At 47.0% G+C, this 16,883-nt stretch overlaps 1 non-coding gene across 1 annotated transcript; it reads right to left on the reverse strand.

Annotated features, from left to right (window-relative positions):
- Positions 1–12,035: 12,035 nt before the first annotated feature.
- Positions 12,036–12,204, reverse strand: LOC115840262 (U1 spliceosomal RNA). Its single transcript, XR_004034401.1, has one exon. It is a non-coding gene; the product is annotated as a U1 spliceosomal RNA (small nuclear RNA).
- Between the last annotated feature and the right edge of the window lie 4,679 nt (positions 12,205–16,883).

Raw genomic sequence — 16,883 nt, forward strand, 5'->3', positions numbered from 1 at the left:
AGACAGACTCTTCAATAAGTGGTGCTGGGAAAAGCAGACAGCTACATGTAAAAGAATGAAATTAGAACACTCCCTAACACCATACATAAAAATAAACTCAAAATGGATTAAAGACCTAAATGTAAGACTGGACACTATAAAACTCTTAGAGGAAAACATAGGAAGAACACTCTTTGACATAAATCACAGCAACGTCTTTTTTGACCCACCTCCTAGAGTAATGAAAATAAAAACAAAAATAAACAAATGGGACCTAATGAAACTTAAAAGCTTTTGCACAGCAAAGAAACTATAAACAAGACGAAAAGACAACCTTCAGAATGGGAGAAAATATTTGCAAATGAATCAATGGACAAAGGATTAATCTCCAAAATATATAAAAAGCTCATGTAGCTCAATATTAAAAAAAAACAAACAACCCAATAAAAAAATGAGCAGAAGACCTAAATAGACATTTCTCCAAAGAAGACATACAGATGGCCAAGAGGCACATGAAAAGCTGCTCAACATTACAAATTATTAGAGAAATGCAAATCAAAACTACAATGAGGTATTACCTCACACCAGTTAGAACGGGCATCATCAGAAAATCTACAAACAACAAATGCTGGAGAGGGTGTGGAGAAAAGGGAACCCTCTTGCACTGTTGGTGGGAATGTAAATTGATACAGCCACTATGGAGAACAGTATGAAGGTTCCTTAAAAAACTAAAAATAGGGCTTCCCTGGTGGCGCAGTGGTTGAGAGTCCGCCTGCCGATGCAGGGCACGCGGGTTCGTGTCCCAGTCCGGGAGAATCCCACATGCCGCGGAGCGGCTGGGCCCGTGAGCCATGGCCGCTGAGCCTGTGCGTCCAGAGCCTGTGCTCCGCAACGGGAGAGGCCACGGCAGTGAGAGTCCCCCGTACCGCAAAAAAAAAAAAAAAAAAACCGAAGCTTCCAGAGATAACTGTAAGCCCTCAGGATCATCATGCCTCTATCATCACGATCAGGAAAGAAGCCACGACCACTCTGCTACAGGAAGCTGCTAAACCAGGAAGCTAGTGACCAGGAAACAAGTCTGCCACAATCCACACCTGCAAAATTGATGCCTCACCTGCCCCTTCTCTCCACTTAGCTCCAGGTTCAAGTCCTGTGCAAGTTCACTTAATTAGCAATTCCTAAATCACATTTGGAATGCCAGCTGCAAGGGCATCTAGGTAGTGTGTCTTCCCAGCTTAAACTAGAAGGAAGTAGAAAGGGATATTGTGTGAATCACAGTATCCACCACTGGTGGTGTCACAGAAGCTCTAATAAGTGCTGATATCTGCCCCCCAATATCTATTCTCCCTTTCATCCATAGCAATAGACTACCCAGTATAAGGACATTTCCCAGCCTCTCTGCAGATAGATCTGACCCATGAGATTAAGTTTGGGCCAATAATATAAAAGTGAAAGTGTCACATAGCAGCTCCTGGGAATCTTTGAGAGACAGCAGGAGCATGTCCTTTATATTCTTCTTTGTCCCTCCTTCCAACATGCTGCTTGGAGCACCACCTTGGACTATGACGTTGAGGACTACACCCTGGTGTTGGCAGAGCAGAGCTAGAAAGAGTCACCCTTCCAGCTCTGATGACTGATTCTGTATACATGAAGAACAAATCAACCACGGTTATCTTGGATCACTGCCAGCAGAACCTAATTCTAACCAATACAGATTTCAAGGGCACTGGTTCTTGACATTTTGGCAGATCACTGATCCCTTCTGAGAATCCAATGAATGCCCTGGACCATCCTCCCTAGAAAGATGCAGATTTGTACAACACTTGGTATAAAAATTTTAAAGACTGCATGTTGTTTCTTCCTTAAGACAATCTCTCATGGATCCCTAGTTAGGAAGCCCTAGAGTTGAGATTTTTCAAGAAGAAACAATTGTAATCGACAGGTAAATGAAAAATTTAAAGAAAAAGTAAGAACTGGGAAGTGGCCCCTGGATTTGGCTTCAGATTCCTGATGCCATTAGTAGGAGCAGTTTCAGTGCAGTGGGGTGAGGTGGGACAGAAGCTACACTGTACAGTGCCAGAAGAATGGGAATCAAGGAAGTGGAGGCAGCAAGATCATCAACTATTTAGAATAGCATGGCCCTGAAGAGAGTGGCGGCCAGGAGAGAGTGGAGGCCACGGGCTCCAGGGAACATTTTCCTGGCCTTCCTCTGCTTCTAGGACTAGACCAGCCAGAGTTAGGGTAATCTGAGATATGCAATACCACTCAGTGTTGCAGCCCAACTGGTGGCTTTGGCCTTCACTGCCCTGGAAATGCTGATGCTGTCTCAAAAATTAGCATTGAAGGGGAGCCTGGGAGCAGGAAAGGTCCCTGAAGGAATGAAGGCTGGAGGATGTTTTGGGCTCAGTCAGAGTAGATACTATTAATTAAGTCCTTCCCCTTCAGACACCACACACTAGGGTGCCCTGGACATCCTTCCATGAGACGACTGCCCCTGCTGCCCCTCCGTCCCCACTTCTGGTGTTGCTGCTGTGACTGGATCCAAGACCTGAAACCAGTGCGTCCAATAGCCTCCACACAACGGTGGAGCTAATGTCCAAGCAGACCACAGCCAGTCCTCAGGAGAGGAGAGGGAAGCACACCACGTATCCTGGTTTCTCTTCTCACCAGGAAGCTCCTTCATGCTCTTCTGCAATCAGGCCTTGCACTGGCATTCCTGGCATGTCTCCATGACTCTCTCCACCCACACCTCCTCAACTCTGCTCTGCGATCCCAGCCTCATCCCTTTCTTCTCACCCTGAGCCCTTCCTTTCATCATTCCTGAACACATTAGTCACTTACATCCTCTCTTTTTTTAGAATCATCCTTTCTAATGATAAAACCACCTTCCCAATGAAAGATTTATTGTGCAGGGAACCCTCCCCAGCTCCCCACGGTGCTGAAATTAGACAAAGGCTAGTCACATGTGGGAAACTGGAGAAGGAAATGGCTGATTTACACCCGAGCTCTGGGGAACAGCACCATCAGTGGGAGCCTATGGCAGAGGCTCCACCCTGAGTGGCGGAACTTTTATGGGGACACAAACTGCCCATTTATCTCCTATCTTGGGAGGAAGCAAGGATCCTCACTGGGGCCTGGCACTTGCCGGTTTGCTGATTGCTGGGCCAAACTGTCAGGTTTTAGTAGTCCTTCAAGGGCATCCAGGGAGAAAGCGATGGTCCCGGGTCAGAGCTGGAGCAGGGTTTGCTCTCACCTCTGTGGCCTCCACTTCCCAGGACATACTCCTGCTGCTCTGGACCACGGCAACCTCCAGAAAGGAGACTGGGCTTACGAAATGGAAATTGTCCAGCAAAACTTATAAACATCCCACCGGCACCCACCTTACTTCCCACTACCAAGGCCCCAGTGTTCAAAAAATACAGAGCTTAGCAGCCACAGAAAACCTTTCAGATAAATTAGAGCTGAGCCAAACATTCAAGTACCGGGGGCCTGGTTCCCTAGGGCAGCCTCGTCCTCCTCCCCTGACCAGCATTTCCTGGGTGAGGAGGAAGAATTCAGCAAAAGGAGTAAACGTCCCCCTGGAATTTTAGCAAGGGGCCTGGAAAGAAACACAGGCTCTGGCCTCTGAAAAACCTGGGTGGCAATCCCATCCCTGCCACTGACCTGCTGTGTGACTTTGGTCATATCCCTTAACTTCTCTGAGCTTCAACTTGCTTTCTCAACTGTAGACTAAGAATTAGAATTCCCCTTATATACGGTTGTAAGAATTAAACAAAATAAGGTCTGCAGAGTTCCTGGCTGTTATTAAGTTACCAACCTGCTTGGAGATACAGCCTCTAAAAGAAACTGTTTCCCATTTTCTGAAATGCTCTCCTCTCTGCCCTTAGCTTCCCTTTCTCCTCTCTCTTCATTTCTTTCCCCAGCACGGGCAAAGATCTAAGTCCCCACTATTCGAAGGTTCAGGGCGGCAAGCAGCCTTGTCCAGGAGTTTGTGAGAAATGCAGAATCTGAGGCCTCACCTCAGACCCCCTGAGTCTGAACCTGCATTTTAATAAGATCCTCAAGTATTTCTCTGTGCAAATTAAAGTTTGAGAAGCACTTGCACTGGGTTACCCCTTGCTTCTTTTATTACAACATCAAATAGAACTGAATTTCACACCACTTAATGGGAGTTTCCCTCTAGCAAATTGCTACACACTAAAATCTCCTTAATTGTGACACTTGAGCAACAACAAATCATAATATTAATTAAAATAATAACACAATCTAATATGTGTTTAATGCTTTGGTATTTACAACACTCTTTTTTTTTCTTTCTTTCTTTTTTTTGAGGTACGCTTGCCTCTCACCGCCGTGGCCCCTCCCATTGCGGAGCACAGGCTCCGGACATGCAGGCTCAGCGGCCATGGCTCACAGGCCCAGCCGCTCCGCGGCACATGGGATCCTCCAGGACCGGGGCACGAACCCGTGTCCCCTGCATCGGCAAGCGGACTCTCAACCACTGCGCCACCAGGGAAGCCCTACAACACTCTTTTATACCCACATAATCTCATCTGATTCTAGAATATGGGATGGCTATCTTCAATCAGAGAGTGTTTGAGTGAGCGAATGACTAAATGATTGAATGGATGACTTGGGGACTATTTAGTGGAGAGAAACTGAATTACAAGAGGGCTTTTAGGATTACACCAATGAGCAATTTTGTCCAGTCGCTGGTAAGAGATTCAAAACAACAGCGACCTAAACAAGGTAGGGACTTATTTTCCTCTCACATGATAAACCATCTGCAGGCAGGTCAGGCTGGTACGGGGATTCTACAAGGTCTCAGAAGCTGGAATCTGTCATCTGCTCTGCCGTCCTCAGCACATGATGTCCATCTTCAAGATCACCTCATGAGTGAAAGATGGCTGTTGGAGCTCACTCATCAAATTCATGTCCCAGGGACAAAGAAAGAAGAATAGGGGGAAAGGGAAAAGGGGTGCTTGCTGAGTTAACTCCTTTAAACAGCTTTCCCAAAATCCCACCTAATCACTTCCACTGACCTCTCATTAGCCACCCCCACTTGCAAGGAAGGTTGGGAAATGTGGTTTTATTAGCCAGATACATGGTGCCCCCAACATAGGAGTAAGTAAGGTGGGGATAATGGCTATTAGGATGAAAGTTAGCATTCTCTGCAGAAAGGGGTATGAATGAAAGGGAAGAATGCATATACAGATCATGTTCAGTGTGTCAAGGCCTTCCTGGAAGTGTTTTGTGTTTCTCCCCATGCAACAGCTCAATAAGGAATAGAACAGGGCTTCCCGGGTGGCCCAGTGGTTGAGAATCCACCTGCCAATGCAGAGGACATGGGTTCAAGCCCTGGTCTGGGAAGATCCCACATGCCGCAGAGCAACTAAGCCCCTGCGCCACAACTACTGAGCCTGCGCTCTAGGGCCCACGAGCCACAACTACTGAGCCCGTGTGCCACAACTACTGAAGCCCACGTGCCTAGAGCCCGTGCTCCGCAACAAGAGAAGCCACCGCAATGAGAAGCCCGCGCACCACAAACAAGAGTAGCCCCCGCTCGCCGCAACTAGAAAAAGCCCACGTGCAGCAACGAAGACTCAACGCAGCCAAAAATAAATAAACAAATTTATAAAAAAAAATAAATAAGGAATAGAACAGTCTGGACAGGTGGGAGTGGTCCCTGCTAGGCTGCTTCTGGGGAAAAGGAAAGAGTCTTCTTACCAATGCATTACCTGAGGGCTCAAAATGGGGGGAGGTGAAAAATCAGGCCCCTTAGCTGGTCCAGCTCAGCTGGAGTGTTGTTTTCTCTCCAGAGGATGCTGGTTCATGATGGAGTTGTCATCACTCGTGCTCTTCTTCCTGCCTGGGATGCTCTCCCTCCTCGACATCCTAATTCCAATCTTCTTCCACCCAACCCCTGCCCCGTCCTTCAGTTCTCAGCTTGTATGTTCTCACAACCCTGTGACATATTTTGTAGGGGAGCAAAATTTGCCACCCCAGAATACGTCTCTTTGGCATGAGGAAGAAACAAAAGACTCAAGAAGTTTTTTTCTGTTTTCTTTTCACCTCCCCCTTAACTACCTAAAAGAATTCAGAGAGAGGGCCTTCTCCAGGAAAGAGAACTATCACCAGAGCTATCTATAGTATAATATGAACTAGGTGTGGTAGACAGGCAGGAAACTAGCAAAGTCAGTTTGTTAAAATTCCTCTCTCTGTCCCATTGTTTCTACACGGCCCAGCAAACATTTAACAAACATTTGCTCTTTTTTCATCTTCCTACAAATGCCTTCCTTCCCTTTGAAGTCCCAGACACGTGCTCCCTTCTCCTTAGTCCAGAATGACATATATACCTCATGCTGCCTGTATTTGGAATCTCTCATGTTAATGTGGATTTCTTGTACATAAGTAATTAAATTTGATTTTCTCCTGTTAGTCCGTCTCGTGTCAACTTAATTCTTAGACCAGACAGAAGAGCAGAGAAAGGTAGAGGAAAATTTTTTTCCTTCTTGACAGTTCTCATAAACCTGGATTTTACCTGTATAGTACTTGTTCCAGGTCTGTCCTGCCCTAGCCTCCAAGTATAAGGTCCCTGGGGGTATATACCACGTCTATCCTATTCATAGTTAAATTTCCAGTACTTTGAGGGTTTTGGGGCGTTTTTGTTTTGTTTTTATAAATTTATTTATTTATTTATTTTTGGCTGCACTGGGTCTTCGTTGATGTGCGTGGGCTTTCTCTAGTTGCGGCGAGCGGGGGCTACTCTTCGTTGTGTTGTGCGGGCTTCTCATTGTGCTGGCTTCTCTTGTTTCAGATCACGGGCTCTAGACGTACAGGCTTCAGTAGTTGTGCCACATGGGCTCAATAGTTGTGGCTTGTGGGCTCTAGAGCGCAGGCTCAGTAGCTGTGGCACACTGGTTTAGTTGCTCCATGGCATGTGGGATCTTCCCAGACCAGGGCCCGAACCTGTGTCCCCTGCATTGGCAGGTGGATTCTTAACCACTGCGCCACCATGGAAGTCCCAAATTTCTAGTACTTTGCACAGTACCTGGAACATAGTAGATGCACCAGAAATATTTCTTGAATGAATAAATGTGTTTGATAAGGAAGTTCATACTATTCCTTAGCTCTTTGGATCAATAACAACAACAACAAAATCTATCTAAACTAGCTTAAGCAAAAAGGGGAAACTTAATTTTAATGATATCAGAGTCTAGATTACAGCCTAGCCTCAGGAATGGAGCAGAATCAGAAACTCAAACACCACTGGAAGTCTCCTCATCTTTCATTCTCTCTCATCAGACCAGCTTCCCCTGCTTGTTACTTCCACACAGTGAGAAAAATATGACTGTCAAGAGAACCTAAGGGTTATATGTTATTGGACCAATCAGCTGGAGAGAAGTTAAAATAGCTCTTTCTCTCTCCAAAATTCCCAAGCAGAAAAATTATTGTTCCAGTGTGGGTCAAGTGCCTGACCCTGGACTAATCAAGTGACCAGGGGCCAGGGGCCTACTGTAGAAACATGACAGTTCCCACTGCAACCTTGTAGTTTGGGTGTGGGAGAGCTGACTCCTGGAAGAGAGGTTTGGGGCAGACCAAACTGTGGACAACCACTGAAGTGAGCATGGGCTCCCCAACACACACCAGCCCAGCTCCTCGGCCACAGCTCCAGCATCTCCTTGGATTCATGCCAGGTTCTCTGGGGCCTCCACTGGGTCCCAGGGAGCTTGCTGGAGTCCTCTGGTAGATTCTAGTATCTGGATTTCACTCTTCATTAATTACTCAGAACCGTTCTTCCCCAACAATGCCAGTGTTCAGAGGGACCATGGGCACTTGAGGCTTCGCAGGGAAGGCCTCCTCAACAACCAGGAGGTCCTGCTGGGCCTTCCTGGCTGCAGAAGGTGGAAAGTGGAGTCCGGAGAGACATTAGGCAAGGTCAGACCTCAGGAGGAGGCAGCTCTCTCCATGATTTCCCCCAACAACCACTCTATCCTACCAATTACATCTGGCCATCATGCAGCTCTGAGGGCTGGGCTTCCACAACCATGTAACAAATGAGGAAACTAAGGCCCTGAAAGGGGGCAGGATAGGAGGCGTAGTCATTCAGCAGATCAACAGCAAAGATAACACTTGGAGTGAAGACTGCCGCCATGTCCTGCCTGCTGCCCGCTGCACATGGTGGGCTGTCGCTCCAGGACCTTGCTTCAGATGTATAAGCTCCCCCATCCATTAAATCATTGATGTCTCTGTTGCTGACTCCGGGCTCTTTCTTCAGTCTTGAAGCAGGGCAAGCACAGGCCTTGTAGGCCTGTGGGGTGCAGCACAACATGTAGACATAAAGAGACCATCTTCCAGAGCCCATCTAGGAAGGATGATGAGAAACCCATAGTCTGAATAAGTGCAGAACCCAGCTCCCCCCACATGTTCCAGCTCATCTTGCCTGGCCTCCTCATCCGTCAGTGGGGCTCTGGCCTCCTCATTGGCCAGTGGGGCTCCCAGCCTCCGAAGCAGCAATGAAAACTCTCATGCAGCATCTTCAGAGACACTCTGGGCTTCAACCATTACCCCAGGCCTTCCAGCCGAAGCTAATTTTTAAAAATGTGAAAGGATTTTTCTAGAAATGGCAAGACGTTGTACATGGAGAGTTGGATGTTACTTGGCTCCTGTGTTAGAAACAGTTTAGGTACCTTACTGTGAAAGTGAGTCCTACAGTATTTCAGTAAAATGTATTCATAGCAAAAAAAAAAAAAAAAAAAGATGACACGAACTTAAGCCTCCTTTTTTTATGCTCTTAGTATAGGGACTGGAAGAGCTTGACATTTCTGCAGAGACATGGCTGTGCTCACCAAACACAGACTACATTTCCCAGGCCCCCTCGCATCTAGGTATGGACCATGTGATTGAGTTCAGCCCATAGGAGAAGGGTAGAAGAAATGCAAGCCACCTCCACATTTGCCCATAAAATATTCCAAGTAATCTTCCACACCCTCTCCCGTTCATCTGTGAGGCTGGAAGCAAAAGGCTCTGAGGTGGCAGAGCTTCCTAATGGAAGAAGGCCGAATCTCTCATTTCACCGCTTGAAGGAGAGCTGCCCAGGAGAGAGCCACCCTACCAAGAAGATCTGCTGTGGACTTTACTGGAGCAAGAAATAAATCTCTACTGTATGTTAAGCCACTGAGTTTGGTTTTTTTTTTTTTGGCCTTGCCACACGGCTTGCAGGATCTTAGTTCCCCAACCAGAGATCAAACCCAGGCCCTCAGCAGTAAGAGCACGGAGTCCTAACCACTGGACCATCAGGGAATTCCAAGCCACTGAAATTTTGAGGCTATATGTTATTATCCATACCCCAGCATACCTAGACTAGTACATCTCTGGTGAAGGCCCTCTTCTCTATGGAGAATTAGACCTGACCTCCTCTAGCACTCTCTCTGTCCTTTGACTCTGACAAAGACCCAAACTGCAAAGGGGCAGTGCAGCTTTGCAATTAGGAACAGAGGCCTTAAATCCAGTCACATCTGAGTCTGAACTCAAGACCCACCACAGACAGACCTAAGCAGCTTTCTGGATCTCTTTGAGCCTATTTCTACATGTGTAAAATAATGATACCCAGTCCAAATGTGTTTGTAAGGATTCAGTGAGATATGATGTGCCAGTGGTCTCTGCCCTGGGGAGAATGAGGGAGAATGGATCTGGAGGGGTGAACAAAAGGCAGCAGGGCACCATGTCAATCAAGGGAAGACTGGATTCTGTTTTATTTGGAATTTTTCAGCAGGAGAGTTCACCACTGCAGAAAAGCATAATGCAATTGCAACAGTACTGGTGGTATTCGAGCCATTACTATAACATGTCTGTATCAGTGAGGGTTGCATTTGCAGTTGTTGCAGATTGGCGGGGAATAATTACTTCATTATATCTTCTAGTGAGGGTCTGCCCAAGCATTTCCCTGCTGAAAAAAACAAGTGTATGTATATATGCATATAATCTTCTCTGTATGGTTCCAATTTTAGTATATGTGCTGCCCAAGTGAGCATGAACTATATGTTCTATTATTATAAATTCTTTCTATTTCCCCCTTTACACTAATTGTGGCATTTTGTGGTTTAATATTATTGAACTGGGATGTAGGCTGGTTACATTATCTATAAATTCTGAAGTGGCACTGAAACGTATTATAAGAACAGGGCACTGGGTTGCATAAAGTTGAGAACTACAAGGTGTAGGTGACTCAATGCCAGCACACTAAGAAGTGCTCGGTAAACAGTACCTATTTTTAGGAAGTCTGTTATCACCCTTCATCGCCTCCAGGCACCGTTGGGTTGAGGACCCTGGAGACCAGTCCTTCTGTGAGTCACCAGCGCGGTCGGTCGCGGAGCAGAGGGCGCAGACTGGAAGCCAGTTCCCCTGGGGGGGGGGGGTGGCGCTAAATGACGCAAGCGTGGGTCCCGAGCAACCGACACTGACACCACGGACCGCTCCCTCGGAAGCAAGGTGTCTCCTGAGGCAGGGACTCTTTCTCTCGAGCCCTGAAAGCCCCGCGACGCCCTGTACCAACGGCGCCTGCGCGGCTCCCTCGACGCAGACCAGCATCCTGGGCTTTCCCCCAAAGCCGCGCAGTGGGGCGGGGCCTGGCTCCAAAGCCGCCAACCAGGCGCGCCCGGCCCAGCTGACGTCAGCGAGTTGGACGGGTCGGGGAGGAGTGGAGTTGGCCTGGAAGCTAGGCCGTCTCACCCCCAGGGGAAGGGAGGAGGTGGGAGAATTGGGAAAAGAGGGAAGGAGGAAAAAGGCAGGCGGGGACGGGAAGTGAGCCCGCGGAAGTCTGACTCAGGTCAGTCTGGACAGCCGTGGGGAGGGGAAACGGGGTACGAAGTTACTTACCTGCTTGAAACTTGGCATTCAAGGCGCCTGCCTCCATCTCCGGCCTAATCTCCCTGCCATGTCCGGGACCCTCCCGCAGAACTACTTATAGACGCCTCCAAAGGCCAGGCTAATCCATGCCTATGTGCCTTTGGGTACACAGTACTCTGCCTGAATTGCTTTTCTCTGGCTTATCTAGCTTGAGGCTTCCTTAAAAATGTCACCTTCTCCATGAAGTATTTCCCAGTCCAGACATAATTACTCTTATCTCTGTGCCAAAATCCACAGATGTCTACGGTAGACGAGAATGGCCGTTTATCACTTTAGTACAGTGCTTGCAAACTTCAGTCTCCATCAGAATTACCCAGAAGGCTTGTTAAAGCACAGACTGCTGACTCCAGAGTTTCTGATTCTATTCTGGTCTGGGCTGGTGTTGGAGGAAGAATCGAGAGGGCATGACCACTGATTGACCCACCAGCTGGACTCAGGCAGTCGCAGGCTCCTCCCACACCCTTTGTCTTCGGAATGTAGGCTCAGCCTACTTTCCCACAGTGGGAGCTGTTTCAAGGACGTAGCCTTGAGAGAGAAAGGTGTTTTTGAGACTGTCTGGACTGAATATATGACTGAATCCAGTTAAGGTCTCTTTAACTTTAAGGTTTTGGTGGGCAGGTACAGGGATCTATTCGTCTTGCAGGCGCCAAAGACAAGCCTCAGAAGTAAGTACTCTTGCTTATTAAATCTGCCACCTACCAATCTGGAGTGGTCTGACTCTTTCTTTGGTCTCTCCCTGCCCTCTGGGTATGGGACCAGTTTGTGAAGGAACAGGTAGGGCCAAGACTTTTCACTCCAAACCAAGTTCCCAGGTGTTGATGATGCTGCTAGTCCAAGGATCACACTTTGAGAACCACTGGTTTAGTGCAAGAAATCATCATGCCTGGGTACGATCAGTGCTTATTTGTTAATTCACTCAATAAATGTCTCCTTTGGGCCTGCTGTGTGCCAGCCGGGACCAGGGGTTGAGTATTCACTGTAAGCAAAGCAGACATAGAACCTACCCCCACTGGGGACACGGAAATTAAGCAAATAAACATACTATCATATTAACAAATTGTGATAAACACTCTAAAGGAAAAGAAAAAGAATATCATGAAAAAGAATAGTAACAAGAACCTATTTTATATTTTTCCTATTTTTTTTTAAAGGGGAGAGCACAAACGCAGTCCCCCACAACCACAAATTATGCAACTGAGTTTCTTTCACACATTTTAGGAAATCGCAAGGGTCGGCACACTCGGAGTGCAACGGAGGAGCGTCGCCCTGGGAAATACCACCTTCTTGATCGTGGTATTTCCCCTGCCAGGTAAGTATACAATAACCTATTTTAGATTGAGTGGTCAGGTAAGGCTTTTGGGGGAAAAGGGGCATTCATAGAGGCGTATTTTAAACAAACTCCTATAGGGTGGACTTATTGCACAGTATTATGACCTATTTTTAAGTTGTCCAGCCTAACACTAGACTATGTTCTCCTTGAAAGCTAAACTCTTGTCTTATTAATATTTTTGCCGGGACTTCCTTGGTGGCGTAGTGGTTAAGAATCCGCCTGCCGGGCTTCCCTGGTGGCGCAGTGGTTGAGAGTCCACCTGCCGATGCAGGGGACACGGGTTCGTGACCTGGTCCGGGAAGATCCCGCATGCCGCGGAGCGGCTGGGCCCGTGAGCCATGGCCGCTGAGCCTGCGCGTCCGGAGCCTGTGCTCCGCAAAGGGAGAGGCCACAACAGTGAGAGGCCCGCGTACCGCAAAAAAAAAAAAAATAGAATCCGCCTGCCAAGGCAGGGGACATGGGTTTGAATCCTGGTCCGGGAAGATCCCACATGCCACGGAGCAACAAAGCCCATGCCTCACAACCACTGAGCCTGTGCTCTAGAGCCCGTGAGCCACAACTACTGAAGCCCACATGCCTAGAGCTCGTGCTCCACAACAAGAGAAGCCACTGCAATGAGAAGCCCGCGCACTGCAACGAAGAGTAGCCCCCGCTCGCTGCAACTAGAGAAAGCACGCGCGCAACAACGAAGACCCAACGCAGCCAAAAATACATAAATAAATGAAGTTATTTTTTAAAAAGACAAAAAAATATATTTTTGCCTTCAGCATGCTGCAGAGAGTAGGGCCTTGATAGATAACATAAGAATGGATGGAAAGATGGAGGGAACATTGGAAGAATGAACAAATGAATGAATAAAATGTCAGATGATGTATGCATGTGTGCATGGGTGGATGGATGGTTGGATGAAAGGATGGATGGTGGATGGATGGATAACTGTCTCTGGCATCAACACAGAGAACCAGGATTCTCTACCTACCAGTGAGGCCAGAGTAGAAACTGATAGAAACTTAGCTGACTCCTTTACTGTATTTCAAAATCCTGTTAATCATTTAAGGTGACCACAAATGTCCACTTCTCCCTAGAGCTCCCTTGATTATCATTGCTCAGCCTCACTCCCCACATGAATGCGTTTTATCATCTCTCACACTCCTGCACATGCCACACTTATTTCAACACATGCAACTGCCCTATGCTTGCCACTTACCACCTGTGTGCAAGTCTCTTCTGTGTCAGACTCAGAAGGGAAAAGGACTGGGGGGGGGAGGAAGAGGAGAAAGTTTTTCTCCTGGCTCTGAGCTAAAGAAGGCACAGAGCACAGAGGGTGGTGAGGAGATTCTTACTCTGATAATTTCTCACATGACTTCAAAAAAAAAGCACTTTAAATGACACATTTCCTCTAAATATGTGTCTGAGGCTCCTAAGAGGGACATAGTTTATTCAGAGATTCAATTTGAGTTAAATAAGGAGAAGGAAATCACCCAGGGTCCCTCTGGGATGTTTAAAAATGGGAAGTGAAAAGAAAATTATGTAGAGACGAGCTCCTTCCGTTTGAAAACTCTCCAACCAGGGATGAAAGTTCAACTGGCTCTGCAGGCTTCAGACTTCCATACACTTGTTTCCAGCCCCATGGAAGCTCTTAGCCACCCAAGCCTGTCCTCCTATGCCAAAGGAACTTGACTTCAGAAGGGAATTTCCAAAGGATTTACAGGTGGGAAAAGAGCCCCTCTCCAACCAAAAGAGGGCAGAACAGAGAATCTGGGACATGAAATTCCCCCGAGATTGAAATAAAATACTTCTCAACTGTGAAGGACTTGAACAGAATACTCTCAAAAGAGGACAAGAGATAACAAGTGTGGGATGAACGTCCAACCCCAATATTAACTAAAGAAGTGTAAAGAAAGCAAGATTTCATAGGTATGCACACACACGCATGCACACATTTCAAACTGTAATACTCCAAGTCAGGATGTCCTGAAATGGCCTCTAGTGGGACTGTAATTGGTACATTTCTGAAGTCGTTGGGCAGTAAGTAGGTCTCAAATGTCTATAAAATATTCATGCTCTTCCCCCCGCAAAAAGTGGAGGATACGATTTGACATCGATTTATTTCCAAATCTGATTATCTATCCTAAAGGAATCACTTGAAATACAAAACAACAGCAAAAAGAACACTAAACACAAAGACATTCATCTCTGTGTTACATAAATTAGTGAAAGACTGGAAACAACCCAAAAGTCCAGCAACTAAAGAATGGTTGTTGGACTTCCCTGGTGGCACAGTGGTTAAGAATCCGCCTACCAATGCAGGGGACGTGGATTCGAGCCCTGGTCCAGGAAGATCCCACATGCCACAGAGCAACTAAGCCTGTGCACCGCAGCTACTGAGCCTGTGCTCTACAGCCCATGAGCCACAACTACTGAGCCCGCACGCCACAACTACTGAAGCCCGTGTGCCTAGAGCCTGTGCTCCACAACAAGAGAAGCCACCACAATGAGAAGCCCGCACACCACAACGAAGAGTAGCCCCCGCTCGCCACAACCAGAGAAAGCCCACACGCAGCAACAAAGACCCAATGCAGCCAAAAATAAAATATTAATTAATTAAAAAAAAAACAGTGCTGGCTCAGTAGTAAATATGCTGTTTATTTATGAAGGAAGGAAGGAAGGGAGGAAGGAAGGTTGATTGTTGGTTGGACATATATAGAATTCGATATATCCATGGGTTCTTCAGGGTTCTTCCTTGGGGAATGTGCTAGCAGTGATGTTGTGTAGGATGTAGGCTGAAGATCCTTCAGGAGAACACCCTGACTGAGTCCCTCGAGTCCAAAACCTGGTTCTCAGCTCCTCAGGGTCAGAACCTTACTTCTTACTGCACCACATAAGAACAAATTCTTGGTGACAGACTTTCACTAATAACACCCATGGCTGATAACATCAAAGGCTGATTTATTAGCTTATGGTGGATGATATCCCTTTTCAAACAGCAGAATACGTAGCCACTGCCCAAAATCTGTCCCTCATCTGGTTTTGTGTAGATGGGAGGAAACATCAGAAGGTTTCTTGGTGAGCTGCATGTTTGAATAAAAGAAAACGGGTAGTCTTGAGGAGTATTTTTTCAAACCATGGTGAAGCTTGATGAAATGTCCTTGATTTATAGGACAGACAATTTCTCTAATGACTAAGGTGCTTGTTTCTCTCCCCTGGAGAGCCCGAAGGCTGCTTGGTGACCAGCTGGCTTTCTTGCACCTGCCTGTCCATGCTCACTGCTTCTCTTTTTATGAATGCAGTTCCATTCTCAGCAAAGGTGACTGACCAATCCAGGGGTGGCACCAGCTGGATCAGTCATCGTCCCTCCTATGGGCATATGGAGTTGGGATTGTGCTAGTTCTCAATCTATTGCCTCTCAGCTCCAAATTCAATCTTCATTGTCTGCTCTGCAGAAATGTAGTGGATCATCTCAAAATTTTTCCTTTGCGAGCTGACAGATGTTAAGCTTTGTCAGTAGAGGGCACTGGAGAGACATTGTAGGAGGGATTTTCCTTCCGGATTCCGGTGTTCTCTGCTCAGCCCGCCCCTGTGGCAGGCAGCACCTGACTTCTACAGCCTGGACAGCTTTTCCAGTATCCAGCTCCTGCGATGCAAGTGACTTGTCTTGCATCAGCTTCCTGCAGGACAGATGGCTTCTTTAGCATCCAACTCCTACAGTGCACAGTGGCCACCATCATCCAAACGCCCCAGCTTCCCCTCGCACTACTGCTACAGGTGGTTTTGTAGAAGAGGGACCCCAGTAAATACATCCCAAGCACTCTAGAGAGTGGATTTCCAGCATATTCTGCTCTGCCAGTGCAGCACCATAGTGACTTCTCTACCATCCTGTGAACCACAGCTACACCCTCTCCTACAAGGTCTGGGTCTTAGCCATGAGGGTGGGATGGCGGTGTGGGCTGCCTCAGCCCTAGGGGGAGCAGCTGCTCCTTGCAGCTGCTGTTCCTACACTCCTGAAGTCCACTGGGCCTTGGGAGACTCTCTAGTACCCTAATAATCCTGATAATTAATGTCCCCCTCTTTTTTTTTTCAGTTTAATCTAGCTCTGGTGTGTTTTTGTAACTTATAAACAAAAGAGACTTAACTTGGGAATCCCTGGCAGTCCAGTGGTTAGGACTCTGTGCTCTCACTGCCCAGGGCCCGGGATCAACCCCTAGTCGGGGAACTCAGATCCGACAAGCTGAGCGGCACGGCAAAAAAAAAAGAGAGAGAGACTTAACTAATACAATTGGACTCTGGGAGACCCTGCACCTCTTCTCATTATATATTAACTTCAGTAGAAAATTTAGAGTTTGAGAGATGTCCCCATTTGAAAAAACATTATTTATAAAAGTGAAAATAAGAAGCAACTTGGAAGTCCAATAATAGATAGGATTTGAAAAGTATTAATGTGCCTGTTTCTTTTGGTTTTTTCTTCCTCAGCACAAATCACGTGGGCTAGTTATTCTTCACTTGCCCCTTCAAATCCTTTGTCCACCGTTTTCCACTCTCTCTGTATACTGGGAGGTTGACCTCTGCAGAATACTTGTTCCCCTGCCTTCCCATTCAGTTGGGCCAATGGGAGGCCCTGAAAAGAGATAGAGGGCAGATGGAGAGAGATGTCAGAGTCATTACTCCC

Source organism: Globicephala melas, chromosome 6, assembly GCF_963455315.2.
Source record: "Globicephala melas chromosome 6, mGloMel1.2, whole genome shotgun sequence".
NCBI lineage: Eukaryota > Metazoa > Chordata > Mammalia > Artiodactyla > Delphinidae > Globicephala > Globicephala melas.